This window comes from Gavialis gangeticus, unplaced genomic scaffold (assembly GCF_001723915.1).
Source record: "Gavialis gangeticus isolate Ggan-Ray unplaced genomic scaffold, GavGan_comp1, whole genome shotgun sequence".
NCBI lineage: Eukaryota > Metazoa > Chordata > Crocodylia > Gavialidae > Gavialis > Gavialis gangeticus.
In genome coordinates this window covers 10,103,355-10,127,597 of record NW_017729025.1, presented here as the reverse complement: position 1 = coordinate 10,127,597, position 24,243 = coordinate 10,103,355, and positions in this window count along the sequence as shown.

The window sequence follows — 24,243 nt, the reverse complement described above, 5'->3', positions numbered from 1 at the left end:
CCTCCCCTCCCCTCCCCTTCCCCGCCGCTGGCCTTGCCACCTCGGCAGCTGCTTCCTAGCTCACCCCCCACGGGTGGCAGCACTGGGGTGGGGAGGGGGGTCTTCACCGGCCCAGGGCCCATGAGTTACTTTGCCTAGGGACCCCTAAACAGTTAATGTGGCCCTGGTCACATCCCAGGGCTGGATACGGCTCTTTTATAACCTGGGTTGCGATGACCTTTCAGGAACCTGCTTCATGCACCCTGGCTTTCCAGGCTTAGACTGTCTTGACAAACCTAGGGAAAGTCTGTGTCAAAAGACACTGAAAAGAAATCATTCGGGGCTGCCAGACCCTCTGTGGCGCTTTCATACAGTTGAAGCCTGTGGCAAGGGCACAGGAAGCTCAACAGATCTGGTTTTGGTGCTTAGCTCTCCTACAGGCTCCTGTCTGGCTTTCACTAAGTCACTTTAGACCCTGTGGAGAGATTAATCTTTCCTTTGGTTGTAACCTCTTCTCTCTTTCCGTGTGCATTGACCACCCCTGGCACAAATAGCTCCGCTGTCTGTGGTGGCTCTGCGATGCCGCTGTGACACAGATTAGGATTAGGTGTTATCCAGTCTCTCTCTCAACCAGGAATATTGTACTTACATCCAGACAAGGTTCTTTGGGTAAATCTGATCTCTTTTATGAGACCAACTAAAATAGCTCTTCTTTGCAAGCCTTCGGGTACAAACACCCTTCTTCAGGCAGAAGAAGTGTCTGCCGTTGTTTGTGCTCTTCCTGGATGGGTTCTGAGCACAAAACAGCTGCAGGCACTTTCTTGGCCTGAAGAAGGGTGTTTGTACCCAAAAGCTTGCAAAGAAGAGCTTTTCCAACTATTTGAATTGGTCTAATAAAAGATATTGGATTTACCCAAAGATCCTCGTCTGCCCGTGTCCTTAGACCAACACGGCGACAACCAGCACCCCTGAAACATACTCAGATCGACGCAGACTCAAAAGGAGAGAAGCAAATCGAACACGAGTACGACATACAGGACCTGATTCTCTACGGCTTCGCATCCAGCACTGTTACTTCGGCTGCATGAAATGGCTCTAACAGCTGATCCTGGTGGTGGTGGTTTATACTGACTCTGCATAGGGCCGTTCAGCTACACAAGGTGCAAGGCAGTGGCACAGCAGACCTCTAGATGGTGGTGTTATTTCTCTTGAGCATTTAAATTAAGAAACAAGAAATGGCTGAGCTGCGGATATTCCTACCACAAAGCCTTAAAATGTTTGGCTTCATCCCATGAATGCTTATTCAGATGAACGGCTCTTACTTAATGCAAGCAAGCAATGCAAAGCAAAGCAAAGCAAAGCAAAGCAAAGCAAGCTTCACTGAAGTCAGTATAGGCCAAGTCGGCAGGACCAGGATTATACTTTGTACTGTGAATACATTCACAGAACCTGATTTTTTCTATAAGCCTCCTTTACATCACTCCAGCAGCCAAAAGGGGCTGTCAAATTATGTGTCTCATAACTTTGTGGCCCGTTGCCCTTAAAGATCATGATATGAGAATTATTCCTCCCCAAATTTCCACTGCAAGTCAAATCCTATTCCACAGACTCATCCCAATACAATAAGCGTTTGTTCATAGGTGGACTGAGGCTCTCATTAATGTTAGCAGGGAAACTCCCATTGACTTCATAGTAATTTAAAAAGGGAGTTTGCCAAATTAATGGATTAATAAAAATCTCAGGAGCTAGACTGCTGACTAGTATGTGAGCAAGGGTAGTCCAGGAGGGGAGGAGGGGTTTGAGAGTCTCTGCTCTGGAGAAATTACAAAAGGATCACCTGGTTATCTATTCCAACTTAAAAACCTTTCAAATTATGTGGGTTTCCCCCCCAACCCTTCTGTAGCAGAGGGTGTGTGTAAATGTAGCCAGGTCAGAGATAATCATGGCCACTAGGAAAATGTGCATAACATTTACGATGAGTTTCAGGTGTTGATACACAAACTAGCACAATTACAGCATTTATAGCTACGAGCAATTTGCTGCAACAAAATACAAGGGTGCTATGTGCAGCCAATGAAGTCAATGGAGCCACAACAATTTCCACCAGCTGAAGATCTGCTGCTAGCGCTTACATGAGGGATGACTACATAATAGCACTGATTAAAAATGTTGCCCATTTTCCATTTAGCATTGCTCTACGTTAAAGAAAAATACAATAGATGAATACCCTGATTGAGCTTTCATATGTATTTCAATTCAGTTGGAAAGTATGTCATTATGCTATTTATAATTTCTTGTATGGAAAGATACTGATTAGGGGGGACCGTGGGATTCTTGCTTTGTTTCCAGTCTTATCCTCCCATACAAGGGCTCCGATACAGTGACTCTTGCTGACGCCACTAATTCTTACGCAGCGAGTGAAAACGATTCACAACAGTCAGGGTCTGGATGCGACAGGACACAGGGTCTGATGAGACAATATTTGACCTCGAAGCTAAGGGCGCAGCACTCATTGTGCCACAGCCCGACTCTCAGGTTTACGGTTATTTTGGAGACTAACTTCGAATGGCAAACTCCACGTACACAAAAAAGTGAGTATTTTGACCAGTAGCCTGAAATCGCACATTCTTTCACTGAAAACAGTTAATTAGGAATTGAGCTCTGAAGTTAATTTCACCAAGGTCACCCACTGTTCTATTGGGTCCAGTGACCCTGTCTTAAGTAATCACAGCATTAACATACGAGGTTATAGTTTTCTTTTCAGTTGATGACATAATCTCTTTAATTGGTGTCAGGAGGCCTGCTTATGAAAGAACCATGGAAAACACCTATAGACTATAATTTTACTCGCCCCATTCACAGGGCAAATGAAACAAGATTTAAGAATGTACTAGAGACTCATTACGTCCCCTAGGCTGTCAACACAAAGCCCCTGCATTTCAACCAAGGGCATTAGGAATGATCCATTCTGTTTACTTCCAACTTCAGCCCGTGAACTATTAACCTTTCCAGCAAAACTGGTGAATAGTAAATGTCAGATAATCCTCCCTGAGAAAGTTAAGAGGGTGGATAATACATTTTAATTGATTAAAACTTTCATGAGCAAAACTTTAACATCGCAACGGGAGAATCCTCAAAGATTCAGGTTTTATCACCTTTTTTTTTTTTTGGCTGGACGCAATTCAACAGTTCTGTATTTGCTACCGGCGCTTATTTTAAGCTTCTTTAGGTTACCTCAAATCCTTATCTGGCCCATCACGTTGCTGGTTGGTGGCCAACAACTTAAACCATCAATAGAGCCACACCATTTTACATCACCAGAGGATCTGGCCCCGGGGACTTTGTATTTGGGGTTAGAGCAAATATTCCAGGGGATCGTACTTGCAAAGCCCCAGCGTTGTATGCAAACCCCTTCATGATTTTCCTGCATACCCTCTATGCGAAGGATTATTTGGCCGACATAATAGGCAAAACATCTTTACGACTGCTAAAATTTTGGACCGTTGCATGTTCTCAGATGCCAGCTTTTGTTAGTTGTTGCAGTCAATGTGTTTCAAGTCTTTCACACGGGGTCGTTTTTATTTCCCGTATACAATGGCAGCATTCGACAGTGACAGGTTCCTGCAGATTGTTTCTTTTTTGTCTTTTTTCTTTTTTTCAACCATAACGTTTTGGACACTGGATAATTCCTGCAGCAGACGATAGTACAATTTACCAGATCTCTGTGCCGCTGTTTCAGCAGTCGCCTTCCCCCAAATCCCATGTTGCTTTTTGTTTTCTCCATGTTGTTGAGTTTCTATAATTGCTTATTCTTCCCTCTCCTACTATTGTTTCCTGGGTTTTTTTTAACCGACTCTCCGCAGCCCGTCTCAAGTAGCTCGTACTCATTGGCTGGAGTTTTGTTAAAATTCTTCTTTTGGCTTTATTCTAAAATAGGGGGAAAGCTTTTAAAAATAAAGTGTTTGATTTTGTTTTAATCATTTAAAAATTAAAGAGCTAGATTTTCACAATGGCAAGGCAATCTGCACATTTGTACTATTCATCATCTCAAGCTGTAGCAGACCTGCACCATTCATAGAATATTTTTTTTTCTATAAAACCTTTATTTTTAAATAAAGATGTGGTTTAGAAGTGTATTTTATAATTTATTGTTATATTACTATTGGAGTCAATGTTGTATAATTCATTGTTATATAATGTTTTCTAATTTATTGTTAATAAATATTATAATGTACTGTTATAGTAATATTGGAGTTAATTCCAGTAGATCTTACTGAAAACCTCCATATTGCCGCTCTTACCCATTGCAGCTCTTAAAATGAGAGAAATAAAGCCATCCATGTTGATTCTGGATAGATGAAACAAGAACACAAAAAGAATAAAATTCTGGTCCATAGAAAATGGACCAGAAATTAAACTAAATGTTTTCTCTGCTTTCCAAACTTCTTAATGAAGCACCAGAAAAGAAGCTTGCTCCATTAAGCAGTTTTTGATGGCCCAAGAAGAGCTGAATGTGGCCTTTTAGTGGGTTAAAATGGGTAAACTTATTTCTCCTGGTCTGGAAATGGAGAGAGAGAGAGAACGAAGTAGTGTTCCAGTACCACCCACCTGCCGCCACCTTGCAGAAGAATGATGTCCCACCGGGTAGGACGCTGTCCAATGACTTGGCCTCAAGTCTCTGCCCCTCAACAGACCTCCTCTGTCACCTTCAGTGAGTTGTTTAAACCTTTTTGTGGCTTTGGTACCCTATTTTTACAACAGGGGTAACAGCACTTCCCTTGCTCACAGGACTGGTAGGAAGAGAGGTTGTTATTAGACACAGTGGTGGAGCCACATGCTTATCTGAAGAGAGATACCCCTCGATGCTGCAGGACCACACAGCAGTGTCTGGGCTCCAGTTCAGGCAGGCTTCCTGGCAGTGAATGGTGTCAGTTAAGAGGTTGTCCCTAATCTTCCATTTACAGGTACAATCATGAATAAATTCCTTATGTAATCCTGCTCTGGACATGTTCTTGGAATATAATCAACTTGACAGCTCTTCATTAGGGTAGTGAGATTTTCCCCCCTGCTTTCTCCTATAGCTCTTTGCAATGAAAATCTCCTTTATGTACAGGGCCCTGCCTTTTGCTGCATATATTGAATAGTTCACGGCTTGTGGGTGCTGTCCCTCACCCCACCTCCACAGCAGTCCCACATGGTCACTCAGGGTGTGTACACACATACTAACTTTCTGACAGTTAAGTCAGCTTAACTTTTTTAACTTGACTTAACTGTCAGAGTGCGCACATGCCTGTGGAGCAGAGTCAACTTAAATGTGATGCAAGATAATACACCTCCGAGGTGTGTTATCTTCAGTCACATTAGTTAAGTGGACTCAAACCCATCACAAGATGGCTGCCCATGTCAAGGAGCTGTACATGTGTACGCTCTAATGTAGCTTCACTTAAGTCGACTTAGTTAAGCCACCTTATTTTAAGGTGACTTAGACATGTGTACACACTCTCATGGAGGGAAGATCACTGCATGCATTTCTATTCATGGGGCTTCTGCCAACTCATGTAAGAGGGTCTTTCACAGATTTTAAGAGCTCAGAAGGAGAGTTTTTATTGTGTCCTACCTGAATGTCCCCAATACTCCCAGCTATCCCACACACTTATCCCGGCTTAAAACATTTTGTGCCCCTCCTGAGTTGTGCTTGTAGATACTTAATGCTTATAGATACAAATGCTTGTAGATAGTTATTTTGTTCCTGCCAAGAAGCAGGTCTTGCATTTGAAAGTGTATCTAACTCTATCACAGCTATACAGCTGGTCCGATAAAAGATATCACCCTAAGAAATCCTTGCCCCTCACATTTGTTCCTGCCCAATTCATTGATTGGCTAAACTGAGACCTGGACCAAATTAATTCTAGGGGTTGCGACTCTGCTGACTTGGATGCAGACACAAGAGGCGTGTGTTTCACTCACTGGGGCCCCAGGTCAAAGACTACTGAAGGCAATGGAATAATTTCCTTGTCATAGTTACTTTTTCTGACAGCACCGGCCACAGATCAGGTTCTCCCTGTGCCTGGCACTGTACAAACACGAAGCACAAAAATGGTCCGTGCCCCAAAGAACGGATGATTTAATTCACTGCTCAGTTCTTGCTGTTGCTTTTTCATGTGCATTGATTTGCTGCTAGGAGCATCAGCAGGATCCAGACAGGGTCATAACCATTTGTTTGGTGCCATTCTTTCCTTTTCTCCACCCCTGCCCAACTCGTTCCTGAAACATCAATGCAAGACCTACCAAGATTTCAACAGGATCATAAAACAAGCTTCCGTAAGATGCATTGTTTGTACCCGTTCCAGTCCCTTTCTGGAGCGCGGTGCCGATAGCCATGGTGGGACACTTGGAGGCAGTAGCAACATCATTACGAGCATCCTTTGGAGCAGAGACCCACCAGACTTCTGCCACTAATCATAGCAGAGGTCACTGGGTCAAGATTAAGGGGTGGTTTTTTTTGAACTCCCAGTGTCTCTCCTCTATTCGCAGAGCCAGGATGGCCAAATTCACCATTGACTCGAACGTACAGGTGGGGGGCATAAAGGGGTTTGGGCTGGAATTGGCTGTAGTTTGGCTCACTGCATAAAGCAATACAAGAAGTCTCTTTCTCAGCTGCGAGTGCCCATTCTTTAGCTAGATGAATTACAAACTATATCGCCTGGCTTATGCCTTCCTTCGGGCATGGCTTTCCCCCTTAAGCCAGCCAGCCATTTGCGGCAGAAACTCAACATCATTTTCCTATTTGCCTCCTTTTCTTTCCCTTCCCCCCCCCCTCGACTTGTTTAAGTTCTTGGGAGCCAGACTTGCCCATTTAGTTACAAAATGTGTGTGCGCTTTCAGTGAAAAGAAAAAGCCCACCGGGTTGAGTTTTTCCAATGTTTGCCCCTTTTCCCAGCGGGGAGGTGTTCTGAGTGCCAGGAGACAAAAAAGTGTGGCCTCAACAAGCCGAATTTAAAAAAGAACATCATTTTCATTATGTAGTCAATCTCAATTACAAGCAAATGTTTTCTCTGCTGAGACTTTTCTCTTTTCAGGGCATTATGCAAGCCTCTTTTGTGGGTTGAGAGAAAGGATCAGTGGTCAATAGGCAGCAGAGTGTTGTGTACAGTGGATTTTTGTATCCTTCAGTCTCCTACATAATGCGTTTTGTCAGGAGAACAGCCCAACATCCTGAGTAGATTTGCTGAAGTAAAGAGCACAGCGGGGATAGGAAACTTGTTGCTAGGTGACTGACAACTGCTGCATGTCCGTATCTCTGCGCCGGAGGTTACTCGCCCCTTTTCTTCCACGACTCAATCTTGCCTTTTAATCTGCATCTATAATTAACTCTCTTAATACCCTGTCTCCATTTGTTTCCCCTTTGCCGTGCTTCAGACGGCCGAATTGCCATTATTTCGTCTTAAACTGGGAGAGAACGGCTTCATTTTTGTGCTTGGCCTGGCTCAGAGCAGTTGAAATATTAAGCAGCATCTCTGCTTGGTGATTACAGGGCTCTTAGGAGATGTTTCAGGAAATATGTGCTTTGTGAATCCTAAATGCTCCATGCAACCGCGCGACGCTTGCCCTTATTCCCGCGCCCCGCTCGCTTCAGCGCAATATAATTGCAATGCAACTTGATTGAAATGCAATTGCGTTTAACTGTTTTGGGTTGGGGTTTTTCCAAGCTTTCACTGATATACTTTGCAAAATTTATTCCCACAAAGAGACTCCTCCTGAAACGACGGAGAATGGTGTAGAAGCCCGGCTCTCAGAGCAACCGAAGCCTCGTGTTTACCACGATTTTCTTGAAACCACTTTTTTTTTCCCAAGCTCAAACCACCTGTTAGTTAGACCTGCGCTTCTGTGACTCCAGGAAGTTTTGCAGATGGCTGGTGGTGTAAAAATTGCCTTATTGTCATCTGTTTTTGAGTCGCCCAGAAGAAAGGGTGATACATTTCGGGGTTTTGTTTGTTTGTTTTTTCTCATTCAAGTTTGGGTCTAAAGCTGATACACGATATAAAGTATTTAGCAGGCATACCAATTCTGGCCACATTTGTCTGCCTGTTCATCAGATGAAAATTCATTTTGCTTCTTCAAAGAGCCTCTTGGGGGCAAAACGATTTCTTTTTTTTTTGTTAAACCTTTCTATACATATTAGCGGGAGACTGAATGGTTGGGTTCAAGCTAACGGTGTGTGCTCTCGTTCTTGGAGGCAGGACCTGGATGATGGGTCTGAATGGATGGATATACCCAAGAGACTTTTTATTGAGGAACGGACAGTGATTTTAAAGGAGATGCCAAACAAATGAGACAAAGGGCCAGATTCCCTGGGAGTGTAAATGAGTATTGGACCATTGATGTTGGCAGAATTTTGCCCATTTACACAAGGCAAGACTTTAACCCAGGGAATTTAAATGGGGTTGGAAATCAGTCTCATTGCATAGAAAGGGAACGTAATGCAAAGGGAAGTTTTGTGTCGTGTCTGGTTATTGACCTGGATAACTGAAAGCCCAGTGAAGAAGAGCTGCAAAAGCTTTGGCAAACAGCGGTGACACCCTCGCTACCCACTAGTCCTGGTGGGAGACAGGAGCCAGGCTGGGAAGGAGGTGGGTCCAGCTTGATGTTTAGAAAGTTCCTTGAAGAAAGATGTTACCTATCAGAGCGGTGACTGTGGAGCAGCCTCATAATAGTAGCAGAAGCCCAAATCCTAGCTGCTCTTAAGATGAACAGGATGTTAAACAAATACCTGACTGGGATGGTGTAGACACAGCTGGCCCTGCCCTGGGCAGGAGTTTGGACTAGAATTGACCTCCTGAGATACCTTCCAGCCCAACTTGTCTAAGATTTTGTGTGACGTGGCCCCTCCAGTGCCGGGGGACTAGACTCAGTAATCGAGGAGACCCTGTCTGGGTCCCTGCCCCTCAGGGACCTCCTGGTAGGAATGAAAGAATCAAAGACAATGAGGGTGGAAGGGACCTCAGGGGGTCACATCTAGTCCGACCCCTGCTCAAAGCAGGACCAGCCCCAAGTAGATCATCCCGGCCAAGTCTTTGTCTAGCTGGGTCTTAAAAACCTCCAAGGATGGAGATTCCCCCACCTCTCTGGGTGACCTGTCCTGGTGTTTTACCACCCGCCTAGTGAGAAAATTATTCCTAATATCTAACTTAAATCTCCCCTGTTGCAGCTTGAGCCCACTGTACTTGTTCTGTCATCTGCCACCACTGAGAGCAGTCCAGCTCTTTCAACCCCCCCTGCAGGGAGTTGAAGGTGGCTATTAAATCCCCCTCAGTCTTCCCTTCTCTAGACAAAATAAGTCCAGTTCCCTCAGCCTCTCCTCACAAGTCATGTCTCCCAGCCCCCAAACCATTGTTGTTGTCCTCCACTGGACTCTCTCCCATTTTCCCACATCCTTTCTGTAGTGGGGAGCTCAAAACTGGACACAGGACTGCAGATGTGGCCTCACCAGTGCTGAATGGAGGGGAATAATCACTTTCCTTGATGTGCTGGCAACGCTCCTACCAGTGCAGCCCAGGATGCCGTTAGCCTTCTTGGCACCAAGGGCACGCTGCTGGCTCATCTCCAGCTTCTTGTCCACTGTCGCCCCCAAGGCCTTTTCTGCAGAGCTGCTGCCCAGCCAGCCAGCCCCCAGCCTGTCCTGGTGCATGGGATTGCTCCGTCCTAAGTGCGGGACTTAGCACTTGTCCTTGTTGAACCTCATGAGATTTCTTTTGGCCCAGTCCTCCATTTCATCTAGGTCACTCTGAATCCTAGCCCTACCCTCCAGTGTATCTACTGCTCCCCCCAGCTTTGTGTCATCTGCAAACTTGCTGAGGGTGCTCTCTGTGCCATCTTCTCGCTCGGTGATGAAGACATTGAACAAAACTGGGCCCAGGACCAAACCCTGGAGCACTCCACTTGATACCACCAGCCAACTAGACATTGAGCCATGGATTACTGCTCTCTAAGCCCAATGCCCCAGCCAGTTTTCTGTCCATATTACAATCCATTCATCCAGCCTGTATTTCCTTAGCTCACCTGTGAGACTGTTGTGGGAGACCATATCAAAAGCCCTGCTAAAATCAAGGTACACCACATCCACAGAGCAGTCATCTCATCATAGAAGACAGTCAGGTTGGTCAGACATGACTTGCCCCCGGTGAATCCATGATGACTGCTCCTAATCACCACCTTTTCCTCCTAGAAATGGATTCCTTGAGGATCTTTTCCATGATTTTTCCAGGGACTGAGGTGAGGCTGACTGATCCGTAGTTCCCCAGACCCTCCTTTTTCCATTTCTTAAATATGAGCACTATGTTTGCCCTTTTCCAGTCATCTGGGACCTCTCCTGATCGCCATGAGTTGTCAGAAATGATGGCCAGTGGCTCTGCAATCACATCAGTTAACTCCCTCAGCACCCTCGGGTGCATCACATCTGGCCCCAGCTTTTCTAAGTAGTCCCTAACCTGTTCTTTCACCGCTGAGGGCTGCCCAGTGCTGTACTCTGGCAGCCGACCTTGCCCATGAAGACTGAGGCAACAGGCGTTGAGCACTTCAGCCTTTTCTGCATCCTCTGTCACAATGCCAAAATGCCAAAGAAGAATACCACTGCTCTCCCTCCACGGCAGTGACTCCTCCCTCCAGTTCAAGGAGCTGCAAATTCTCCTGCCCTGGGCCAGCTGCCACGAGTTAGATCCATTGGCCATCGCAGCTGGATGTTGCCCAGTGGAAGAAGAGTATATAAAGAGAGCTGTGACTGCACACACATTCCTCAGCATCTCCTGGGCCATGGCAGTGACCCACTGAACATGCAGCAGCAGGACAACACCCAGCGCTGTGTCTTGTGCCACTTGCTCTTGCCAACATCACGAAGAAAAAGGACCAGACATTTACTGAATCTCCTTAGGACCTTGCACTAATGACCCGTTGAAATTGTTCCATGTAGGCGACTCCCTGCCCTCCACCCCACCCAACACACACGCACACACAGACCTCCTGGTTTGCAAACCTGCTCTTGGGAAAAGGCCAGGTGCTATTCCTGAGCTTCTGTGGGGCTTGTAACCCTGACCTCTCCTATAGCAACTGCTGTTTAAAGGCAGGACACATGAAACATCGGCAAAGGGTGGCAGTGGGCAGAGATGGGCAGGCAGAGCTAACGTCACCCAACCTTTGTAACATGGGGAAAGAATGGGCTTGATCAAGAAGTGCCAGGTGCCCCCGTCTACCCACTGCCACATTGCCCAATGGCACAGTTTGGACCTTCAGAGCTTAAATTGTCATGAGTGGCTACCACTGTATGAGAGAGCCAAGGCCTTAGCACCCCTACTACTCTTGGGTGGGTCACGCAGAAGAGGGGAAGGCAGCCTCTTGCTCTTGAAGTGTGGGTGACCCATACAGCCCTGAAAACCGATCGCTTCTATTCTAGCCTCTCCTTATTTTCTCTCTCCTCTTTTCTATGCTCCTCTTCTGGGCTGATGCTGATCTCATTTATACCCATGTCAACTTGGAGTCACTCCAGTTCCAGTGTAAACCCAGGGCAAGCAAAGGCTGGCTTTGGCTATCTGATTCTGTCATGAGCAGGATGGAGGAATGGGTCAGAAGACGGGGAGGGGGCTGGGTTGGCCTGGGCTAACAAAGCCGTCACAGCGTGCTTTTACATTGCTGTCACAGTGTGATCTGTCCAGGTGTCATCTCAGCTCCGTTTCAGCCCTGCCTTGGTTCCTCACAACGGGGTTTCCTCCCTGTTTATGCAGATATGGTTTGCAGAAAGCCTCCTCACCACCCAACAAGGCCCCACTGGGACTTGCACACTCTGGTGAGGTCTTCAGAGGTCAAGATCTCTCTAGGACACCCCCTAGATATCCCCTGGGAGAGGTGAGCTGGGTTCATGATAAGTGCAGGACTATCCATGAGGTTGAGTGGCTGCGTTGGCCAAAGTGACATCCTTCGGGGACACCTATTGATGTCAAAGCCACAGAGAACTTTCCGTTAAGACAGGCTTATATTGCTATTATCTCATATTCAACCATGGGTGGGCGGTTATTTGGGCCTGTGGGTCACATAAGGAGTTTTGGGGAGCTGTTGCTGACCAGGTCAGTACCCCCAACCCATGGAAACCTCCCTATGTGGGATGGGGCCGTGGGCATGGGGAGCTGCTGTGGGCATGGGTGGCAGCTTCAGCAGGAGCAGCTCAGCTGATGTGCCCGGCACTGCCCGCCCACCTGGCACAACACAGCAGCTGGAGCCGCCAGCTCCCCACAAGCCAGCCACCGACCGGGGGCCAGGCACAATCAGTTGGCAGGCAGGATGTGGCCCGCAGGCCATATTTTGGCCACCGCTGTATTAGGCTGTATATTAGGGCAGGTTCTTTCACCGCCCGGTCCTGCGTCCAGTGCCCACTGGGTGGTCTTTATCTCCTCTGTCTCTGGTCTGTTCAGCATTTTGCTCTTGCCTAGGTGTATCGTTCGCTGCAGGAAGTCTGATTTAGACGATTCAGATCAGACTTTGCCTCTCGTTCCAGAGGGGTGTTCTCTTTGCCACCTTCTCAGCCCATCCTGCCAACAAACGTTGCCTCGTTGTTTCCTTGTGTCCCTGTCTGCATCCACCAGCTGCACATTGCCTCTCATCCAGATGCTTTGAGGGTGGGAAGGTCTTTTTTGTTCGGTGTTTGTACAGCGCCTGGCTTAGTGGGCTCCTGGGCCCTGACAGGGGCTCTAGATCCTATCATACAGTTGTATGTCTGATAGTAATATCATTCTGTAGCAGCCTGGAGAGGTGGTATGTTTGCCCCGGTGGGTACCTCTATTGGGGTAACTTTGCCCAGGCTGATATAGAATTACTCCTGGAAGAATCGGGAGTAATTTACCCCAGTGTAATGTTACACTGGCATCAGTGTCATCTGTCTGTAGCTTATCTGGGATAGCCGTTTGCTACTGGCAAGTTGGGTATTATCTGCTCTCCTGCCACCTAGTAGCCAAGTGCTGTAACAGCACCAATTGCAAGCAACAACCTGACAATAATTGTAGGTCCAGTTGCTCCATGAGCCAACTCAGGATTTTGTAAAGAGGGCTGTGGGAGCAGTGACTGGTGCTACAGGGGTGGCTGAGCCCTGCTCTCAACCTCCCCTTGCCAGGCAGGTGGACCACACCATGGGAGTAGCACCCCGCTCCTGTCCCCTCTGCGCTCAGCATAGAGGGGAAGGGAGTGGGCAGGAAATCTTACCTGCTTTGGGCACTTAAGAAGGGCTGCAGCTGCTGCTCCCATAGCATGGTCCAAAACTGGGATGTGATCCCCTCTGGACATGCCCCTGGCCTGCTCCAGATCCCAATGCAACTTACACTGGGGTGCAAACCCAGCGCAGTTTACATCGCGGTCCTGTTGTCCTCCGTCTAGGCCCTAGGAGCGTGTCGTCGTCAAATGCTTTCCTCCTCTGCAGCTCTCAGTCGCGCCAGCTGCAGGTGTTACAGCCTGATTGGGAATGAATGGGCCTAATGAGGACACAGATAAGTACACCTTCCTTTCCAACACAGGAAGAGCCGGTATGTTTTATGCCACTGTGATAACGTACAAGATATGAAGGAAAGCCTGTCCATCTCCTCGCACACCGGATGCTCAATGTATGACCCCCAGCTGGGATGAACCAGTGGGCAGGTCCCCATTCTTTGGGATGTGCATTTGCAGCAAGTGCCATATGAGAGCGAGTTCATTCTCCTGGTGGAAAACTGAGCAACGTCTTGAAGGAGGGAGCCTCTGGGGGAAGGAGCTGCCTCCATACCCAGGGGACTTGCCCCAACAGGCAGGTTGAAGATGGCTTGGAGGGGGAGCCACTAAGCTAACACTTGCCATCACTTTGTGTTGCCCCAGGTCTGTGCAACACAGGCCAGGGCTCCTGTTCCAGCCTGCACAATGCAACCACTCTCTGGAGGGTGACCTTCACCCCCTGGAAGTGTAGCTTTAATGCAGCAGAGAATGTGCATCTTTATTACTGGGGGACGTGGCCAATGCCAGATGCCTACTTGGATGGAGCAGTCCCAGGGGCATGGGCCCGGGGGGGCAGAGTATCTCTGCAAACCTGTCCCTGCCCCCGGCATAGTGGCTGCTGTGTGTATTCTCTGCAGACAACCCCCCTTGCCCAGGCTGGGAAACTCTCTCTGGATGTCTGAATCCTCTCACTGTTCCAGCGGCAGCTGTTGCTGGTTTTTGCTGCTCCGTTGCTGAATTGGCCCATTTGTAGGCAGTCTTTGCTGGCCATGAATAGGAGCAGGGGAGTGGAGGAGGGAATGAGGTGGCAGGAGCATGGGAAGCCGCATGGGGAGGGAAGAGATGGGGGTGAGAACAGGCCGGGACTCCTGATCTCACGGGCTCCTGCAGCGTCCTAGGGAGAGCAGGGAGAGGATGCTTCCTGCAGAAAACTGGGGGCCGTGGGTGACAGCAGCTCCCAAAGCAAGACTGAAACCTTCAACTGGAGGGTCCCTGGGGCAGGGCACTGGCTTCCTAGAAGTCTGCAAGGTGCCCATCACTGTATCAATATTAATAATTAACCAAACTAAATCAAAGCTGTGGAGTGTATCACAGAATTGGCCCCGGTGCTTGAGGAAAGCCAACACGCATCCTCCCACACGCCTCAGTACTTCACTGCAAGCTACCAGCAAAGTTTCCTCTTGTGACTCATGGGGTTTTCCCCCCAGTCCTGTGTTGAATTCATTCCTTCACTGAATGTGTCATCATGACCACAAGCTATTGCTGCCCTCACGGCTGGTCATAGCTAAGGAATATGCTGGCTGTTTTTTGGAAAGAAAAGATCATGGGAAATTCTGCTGTTGCCAGATAACTCCTCCTCTGCCCATATCAGCCAGCACACCACGGCCCACTCTCAGGCCCCGATCTACCTTGCTCTGATGGCTGAGGCTGATTGAAAGGATCCTCTTTCCTTCACATCCTCTCCTCACTGGCTCCACCGCTGTTATACCCCCTTTCCTGTGCAATCACACGCCCCCGGCAGCTTGGGAAAGACAAGGCAGCACCACTCTGACTGCCCGGCTTTCCTGGCACACTTTGACTCTGGTGTAGCCACGCAGAGATGATGGCACGGGTTTGATGGGACCTGGACTCTTAAAACCACTGGGATTCGAACCCAGAGCAGCCAAGCCAGCAGGCAGAGGCAAAGTCCATGGCCACCCCAGACAGCTGGTGAGATGCTAGCCCCTGCCCCATGCGGTCTTGCCCACGAGGACATTGATGAGGAATCAGGCGGCCAGGAAGAATCGATGGGGACTGTGACATAAGAACGAGGCCTGCCCACAGCTCATCCCACCCAGCGCCCTGTCTCGCCGTGGCATGAGCCTATCCTGCCCCCTGCCCCTCTCCCCCTGCAGCCTCCAGCGTTTGGACATCTAGGGCAGAGGCACAGCTGGGCAGCTGTGACCAGGCAAGGTGGGAGGGAGCTCTCCAGTTGCCCTGTTAAGCCCAGCGTTAGCTCAGCCCAGCTGACTTGGGAACGTCCCTGACCCCCAACCATGGAGCAACCTGGAGCATGGGTTGCTGCTTCTGCACCCACTTTGGGGGGTCCTGGATCTCCCCTGCCAAGCAATAGGCTCTAGGCTTTGTTAGTGTGAATCAGTGGGTCTCAACCAGGGTGCTGCAGCACTCTGGGCGGCCTTGAGCCCCTTTCAAGGGTGCAATGTGATGTTAGCACTGTGAGGAGTGCAGAGATGATTCACCAGGTAAACCCAGAGATTTCAAATAGGAATCCAAACGTTAAAACCATTTTGCTGCTGTGGCCTTTCTGAGCTCTTTGCAACAAAGAAACTGCTCTACTATTTGTCTGTGGTCAAGAAAACAAGTGAAAAAGAGCTGGCCTTTTCCCAGGGAGGCCTTGAGTCTAACGAGGGGCATCTTGAGTCTAGTAAGGTTGAGAACCGCAGGTGCAAATGTGCTGCTCTGCCCAGAGTGGTTGCAAATTCTCTATTTCAGGACAAGGAAAAACCAAGGAAGTAGCATTATGTAAAATGCATGGCAGGCAGTGTAAAATGGTAAAAGCCTGGATTGAACAATATCACGTTTTTTCCTGTTCAGTCCTGAAATCCTTTTGAAATGTAACCAAAATTGTATTTATTTGTGGATCAAGGACCTTATTCAGTCATGAAATTAGTTGTGACATTTTAATGTAATTAGACAATATTAGTGTCAGATAAGATTCATTAATGGACCTTGAACTCTGGTGGCTGTCCAGAATTGATTTTTGCACTGGAAATCTATGCTGGATTTTTTTTTAAACAATATTTCTTAAATTCACCTTTCTGCAAAAATGCTCAGCTAATTGATATAAGTATGGATAATGAGTGCAGCACACTAATAGGATTATATCAGTGTTCCCCTTGGATTGACTAAAGACTAGCAGCACTGATCGTTAATCATTGCCTTACAATAATCCTTTGCAGCTTTTGCCGGAGGTGAGGTATCCGCACTTGAAAAGACCTTTCTGCTTTGCCATTCCCCCCCATGTTCTGGGGCCTGGGATCTCACACCAGTGTGATTTCACCAGTTGGAAAGGCAGACTTGGGTTGCAGAAGCTATTGGCACCCAAAATGTTTGGTCTGATTTTTTATCCTACAAAGCACCCACAAAGTGAAGTCAGTGGGATCAGCACCTTTGAAAACCAGGCTGCTCCCCCTGCAAGAGCCTAATCCAGTAAAGACAAGTGCAAGGTGCTGCATCTAGGGAGGAAGAATTGCCATCATGCCGACAGGCTGGGGGGCAACCTTCTCAGCTCCACTGAGACAGAAAAAGATCTTGGAGTCACTGTTGACTCCAGGATGAACATGAGCTCCCAGTGTGATGAAGTAGTTGGCAGAGCCAATCGCTCCTTGTTGTGCATCCATAGGCGCTTCACAAACAGGTCCAGGGAAGTGATCCTCCCCCTCTACGCAGCACTGGTCAGACCACAGCTGGAGTACTGCGTCCAGTTCTGGACACCGCAGGTCAAGGGGGATGTGGACAACCTGGAGAGGGTCCAAAGAAGGGCCGCTCACCTGATTAGAGGCCTGCAGGGCAGGCCCTACGAGGAAAGGCTAAGGGACCTTAACCTCTTCAGCCTCACCAAGAGAAGGCTGAGAGGGGACCTTGTGGTGGCCTACAAATTCATAATACTGCAGGCCTGGCTTCTACGCTACTGTGTTACCAGTTACCAATCAATCATACTCAAGGACCAGCTAAATACACAGTTGCTAGCTAATGTAACCAGTTAATTAGCAACAATTAATACCTACAAAACCACAGACTAAGGAGAGGAAAGAATCAATACAGACAATCAACTGCCCCAAGACAGAGACAGTCAGTTGCACAAGCACCCATGGCATGAGTTTTGCCTGTCAGCAGCCGGGCCTTGCACCAGCTCCCACACCCCAGCCATGTCCAGCCACTGCGTGAGCTTGGGGTGCTGCTCACTAGCACTTTGTGGTGAATTTTTCTTCCCCAGCCACATGCTCGATGCCTGTTTCTGATCCTGGCTCAGACCTTATCTGGATCTTACTTTCTCTGACCTTACACTGCAGTAAAGCCACTGACCATAGTGGATGCATCTATCCAGGGCTGTAAGGAAAATCAGGCCCAGCATTTGATCCAGGGCATTGGCTTCTTTCAGTAGAAACATAATGAAACCATCAATGGTTTGCATTCAATTAGACTTCTTTCCCTGCGGCTAATGATTATAACACATTTATAGTGTAATGGGCAATTACTTTATACTCCTTGTCTGTTGACATCTTATTAAGTTTCCATTTTCTGTCCCTAACAAAGGGAGCAGATATATGGTAATAATTAGGAGATGCAAAGAGCCCATCCCTTCCTACCGGGATGCATTTAAGGAGAATGAATGTATGTCTGTTAGTGTAATGCATGAGATGTGATTGCAGCTTTCCCCTCTGCACTTAAGAAGCTCGACGGCATATTCTCTCCTCTATTCATGGGTGAATTTTTCCACCCGTGTCAAAGCGGGGATCTTTGTGAGTAGTGAGCGCAGAGCACACAAGGAAAGCTGGCCTTACGGAGAAGAGACCGAGCCATGCCAGGAAGGCTGCAGAGTAGAGCTTTGTTTTTGGTGCCTGGGAGGACCAACCTGCTGTTTCTTCAGTCCGGGGGCAGGTGTGTGGGGCAGGTCTGCTGGGAAGCAGGTAGTGCGCGGCTTTACTCTCCTGCTTCTTACTGGCTGCTGATGCTCAGCTGGTTTTCCCCATTCCCGGCGCTCAGCTGCGTTCCCAGCTCTTGGCTTTGCTCTCAGTCCTTCAGCTTGCCTCCGGACTCTCCACACACCCGGATCTGGGATAGAGAGCCCCAAGCTCACTTTGTTGGGTACTCACTCCTCATCCCAGCCCGGCTGTCACCAACTTTCTATCCCTGGGTCCATCCCCGACGGCAAAATATCCAGCTGAACTCTCCAGATGAATGAACGTGCACAGGACTATACTGGCCGCAGCCCACTCTTACCTTCTCATTTCCTTAACTCACGGGCAGACTCTGTGCGGGGCGCACAGCAGATCGGGGGGGGGGGCAGGAGCACAGCAGCAGATAGAGCAGGGAGCAGAAAACAGAGCAGCAGGTCAGGCAGAGGAAGGGGATCATGAGGCTTAATTTGTGTCACATGTGCCAAAAAAGGATGGCCCTTCGCTGCCACTGAATATTGGGATTCTCTACTCAATCCTCTGCCGACAGATTGCACCTTCTAGAAAGGAGTAAGGAGCAGTTAGCTAGGGAATGGCTTAATACCCGTAGCTGTTCTGCCTGCAGACAGAGTACAAATCTCTCCGCACTCGAAATGTTGTTTAACCGTACCGAGGGCACGCTTGGAGGTGGGCAGGCCCTGGGTTAAAAGTGTCAGGTTTTTCTGAACAGCTCCTTCAAACGGAGACCTTTCCCAACAGCTCTTTCAGGCAGAGAAAGGAGACAAACAAGGAGTTAAGATAAGCCAAAAAGAGCCTTCTTCCCTTGACCTAGTGACAAGACAGGAGCCCTTTTTCAATCCTGAGAGTTACAAAGTGCTTTTTCAATATTAAGCATATGAATAGTGACTGCCACTCACAGATCTGCTCAAGGAAACCGCCGTGGTATAGCATAGGAGCGCTAGGGAGGTAAGAAAGAGCTGAGGTTTTGTCTGTGTCTTTGTGTTGCAAGGGAGGCCTGGGAGTAGGTAAGGCTGAAATAAGGGGCTCTGTGGCTTTTACTACCTGCAGTATCTCTTGGTGCTGTTTAACATGCTGCAACCTCTGGTCAAGATGACCAAGTGACTCCCATGGAGAAGAAGACAGAACGGTGCTAGATACAAGACAGTGCAACTGGTGCTACGAGGATAAGAGGACAGACTGCAGCCTCCTGGCCCCGCCATGCATTTCCGACACAGCCCCCTGCTAAGTCTGGCCCAGCAGCCAGTAGCTATCCCAGCTCTGATCAGATCTTGCATGTGAAACCACGTCATATTGGCTCCTTAGCTGGGAGGAAAGGCTACATGGAAGCCCTTGGTGCTGCAGAAGGTGGTGTTGAGTGATGGTGGAAGGCACATTCCCAGCCCTAGAGGCACTGGAATAGTCTGTTACAAATAACATTACTCCCAAATCCTTTGCAAACAGATCCAGGTGCCGTGTATCAGGCAGTAGTGAAAATCCCTGTTGAAAGGGCTGCTTGGGGAAGGGCTGGCATGTGGACCCAAGGTATGAATTGTCTTTTACTACGACATGATAATGCAACCAGTAAAGCTGTGCTTGTGTGATGATGATGGAAAACAATAGCTTAGCAAAGTTGTACAAGCCCTCCGAGGCAGGGGCTCTGCGTGTGCGCCGTGCCATGGACAAGATGTGGTCTGTATCTGGGGCTTCCGGCTCTTCTACAACGTGCAAACAGTCCTGCTACAGGATAATGTATTTAAGGCCACAAAGTGGGTTTCGCTACACAACGGCCATTCATTTCAAAAGGGAAGGGCAGACGAAGAAGACGTGAAGCTGTTTTTAGTGGAGATCCAGTCGTGTTTTGAAAAGCTCAAGCATATGCTTGTTCACAGACCTTAGTTAATAAAATGGCAGCTCCATTTCTGCAATGTGGAGGATAGCACAGGTGCTGCACCGTGAGACTAGGAGAAGGAAGGCCTGCATTTCTCAGAAGGCCTGGTCAAACTGTCGTTAAAGGAAGTAAAAATAAAGTGTATGAATGTAAATGGAAGAGCATGAACATGAGACGGATGTGGCTTTATGAAAGAGGGCGGCCTGTTTGTATAAGCAAGGGAAAATACTTAGAAAAGCAGAACAAACAGTTCTTCACAAATGTTTCCAATGAATTAGTGTAGCCACTTTTTCTGCTGATAGACTACCCATGAGCAGATCATCACTGCCTTAAATCTATGTATTTGAAATGACTTAGTGGGTCCACTGGGGACTGGATTCAAAAGAGTGGAAGGGGCTTTCTGGGCCTGTGTCCCCATTGTAACTTCTCTGGATGGCCAGGGCTCTGCGAGCCTTCGGCAATAGCTGCTAGTGACCTGCTCTTAGCTGGGGCTGGCATGACTGCCACGTTTCCAGCCCCTGACTGTGTGAATTCTCCTGCAGGATTGCAATACGTTCTCTTTGAATGCAGGACTTTGAGACTGACTTTTGATTAACACGCAAGACAACAACACTCAGTCCAATGAACTGTCGCAGAAGGCAAAAGCCAAAAGTTATAAGCACAGCATAACAAAGACATTTAAATAGCTGACTGTTCACAGGCCCTTTTGCTTCCAACGGGGAGATTTGAGGTGTCAGAGCTGCACATGAACACGCCCAGGAGAATAGCGGTGCTTCCCGAGTAGCGTGCATTTTCCCGTTGAAGCTGCCACATCTCTCTTGCACAAGCTAAGATATAAAAGCCTTCAGGCAGGTCTGCATCTCAGCCTTCCTGCGTTCTTGCAAGGCTTGCAATTGTGTAGCGTCCAAACGGACACGTCCCTGTCTTTACATAAGGACCTTAACCAATTCTGCTGCTTTTCTAAAGTATTCAGCCCTGCCCTTTAAAAATAAGCTGCCAGACTGTGTGTGGGCCCGGCTAACACAATGCTTGCTTCTGCAACACTCCCAGGCAGGGAGAAGTCTTTTCATACAAAGTTCTCTCTTGCATTGCACAGATTGTTTTCATGTGGACGCTGCAGGAGCAGAAAAGCCCCACTATGAATGTCTAGGTACCGCCTGGTACGTCACAGCTGTCACAGCCCAAGTGACTGCCCAGTAACCTTCACAACACAATCTTATTTTTCTGCACCCAAGTGATTATTGATTGGCTTAAGGCAAAGCTGGTGACTAACCATATGGGGAGGTCTGTTATCCGATTGGATTAGCACTTGAGTCTAGCAGCCCTCCATCTCTGTTGTTAGGATCAATAGAAGATGAGTGGCGGTGAAGAATGATTAGCTTTGTAGACTCATTGTATTTGTAATTCGTAGGAGTAGGATGGGGGAAAATACAGGGGAAACTAATCAAGGAGATTTAGAAAAAATATCAAAGATCGCCACGGGTATGAAACGTTTCCACTTGCTGGGAGTGTTGTGGCTGTGAATGCCCAGGAAAAAAAGCGAGAAGCAAGACTTGTTTGGTGGTGATATTGGACCAACTTTACAGGTGAGAGAGGTGTTAGACAGGCTTTTGGATACAAAGGGCGCACCTACACGAGATGCTAACTGCGCAGTAGCCTAATAACACTGCTCAGTAGCGTGCTGGGCAAAAACTGTGCTAATACGCTAGTGCACAATAGTTTTAAGCTACTGCACAGTAAGCGTCACTAAAACCCCGTGTGCCAGCACTATTGCACAGTCACATGAGTTACTGTGCATTGATTTAGTGCTTGCTAAACTTAATGTGCACTAACTATGGTCTGTTAATGAACATGTAGACATGCCCAGTGTGTCCTTTTTTTACTCCGTTTCCTAAGCAGAAAGAGTAAGTGCTAACAAATAGCTAGGAGCCCAGGAATATCAAACAGAGGTTCCACTTCAGCTTGGCTGGATCTGTTCCCCCAGATACCCAAAATATTTATCATTTAAACTATCAGTAGCTGTACTTTGCTCTGATGCCTTCTGTTGACTTCTACATGTCATTGGTTTAAACTGCTGGAAATTAAAGTATTTGATTTGTACAAGCATGTAATACTGATGGAGTTCCTGAAGGGTTTTTTTTAGATTCTTTGAAAGATCGTCTCTGTGAAATGTAATCAAGGGAAGCACAAAAGGATTTGTTTGCTTAGAGAGAATTCAAAGTGAAAAAAATCTTTATAGTGAACCCCCCCCCCCACCTTCCAATGTAAAGAAAGGGCTTGGGGATACTAATCCTTATTACCAGGAGCAGATGTTGATTGTGCTATTAATCAGAGCAAATCATTAGGCATTAATTATGCTCAGTAGCAGAATAATTGCTTGGTTTACCTAAACTGTGGCAGGAATGTTTTCCCCCAGAGTAGGATAAACTCGTTTAAATAACGCCCTATGCATCCTCATGAAACAGAAGGAAAATGGAGTAAAGTGCGTGAAGATTTATTGTTACAGGTGTGTAGGTTGTGGCCGTGTTGGTCTAAGGACATAGGCAGACAAGGTCCTTTGGGTGAATCTGATATCTTTTATTAAACCAACTTAAATAGTTGAAAAAAATTTTTAGCAAGCTTTTGGGTTTAAAAACCCTTCATCAAGCTGAGGAAGTCTCTGCAGTCGGTGTGTGCTTTTCATTCCATCCAGGGGCCTAGCAAGGGATATGAAGGGTAACAAGAAGGGTTTCTACAAGTGTGTCACTGCAAAACAAGGATTAGGGAAAGTATGAGTCCATTCCTGAATGGGGAAGGCAACCTTGTGACAGAGGATGAAGAAAAGGCTAAAGTGCTTAATGCCTTTTTTGCCTCAGTCTTCACAGGCAAGGTCAGCTCCCAGACAGCCCGATTGCCTTCTATGATGGGGCGACTGCTCTGTGGATGCAGGGAGACAAGTGGATGTGCTATACCTTGATTTTAGGGCTTTTGATATGGTCTCCCACAGCATTCTTGCAGGCAAGCTAAAGAAGTCTGGGTTGGATGAATGAACTCTAAGGTGGATGGAAAACTGGTTGGAGCATCAGGCTCAGAGAGTAGTATAATTAATGGCTCAATGTCTAGTTGGCTGGTGGTATCAAGTGGAGTGCCCCAGGGATTGGTCCTGGGGCCAGTTTTGTTCAATGTCTTCATCAACAACTTGGCAGATGGCACAGAGAACACCCTCAGCAAGTCTGCAGATGACACCAAGTTGGGAGGAGTAGCAGATACACTGGAGGGTAGGGCTAGGATTCAGAGTGACCTAGACAGATTGGAGGATTGGGCCAAAAGAAATCCCATGAGGTTCAACAAGGACGAGTGCAGAGTCCCGCACTTAGGACGGAGCAATCCCATGCACCAGGACAGGCTGGGGCTGGCTGGCTGGGCAGCAGCTCTGCAGAAAAGGACCTAAGCTGAATGTGAGCCAGCAGCGTGCCCTTGGTGCCAAGAAGGCTAACGGCATCCGGGGCTGCGTTAGTAGGAGCGCTGCCAGCAGATCAAGGGAAGTGATTCTTCTCCTCTATTCAGCACTGGTACGGCCACATCTGGGGTCCTGTGTCCAGTTTTGGGCCCCCGCAGTACAGAAAGGATGTGGACAAATTGGAGAGAGTCCAGTGAAGAGCAACAAAAATAGTTCAGGGACTGGGACACATGACATATGAGGAGAGGCTGAGGGAACTGGGCTTGTTGAGTCTAGAGCAGTGGTCACCAATCAGTCAATCATGACCAACTGGTTGACCGGGGCGCCTCTGACAGTCGATCTCTGAGCACCCCCAGACTGAGATCAACTATGAGAAGCTGTGTGATTGGCAGCGGTGGGACGCACATGGGGAGCAGGCAGATTCAGTCTGGGAGTGGTGGGATGCATGTGGCTGGGCTGAACCATGCCCCCTGCCACCAAGGCTGGGCTGGGTGAGTGGGATGAACACCCTCTGTGCCCCCTGCCACCGAGTCATTGGGCCCTAGCCGGGCCAGCCCAGGGGAGTACTGGATCCCAGGTGGCTCATCCAGGCATGTGGGCGACCTCCCACCACTGCACGCATCCAGCTTTGCGCCCGGAGCCCAGCATACAGCAGCAGCTGCCTTGCCCTGTTCACTGATATGGGGGTGGGGCACATGCCCCCTGGGCCTCTGCCAGGATTCATAGATTCATAGTTTCATAGATTAAGGGTCGGAAGG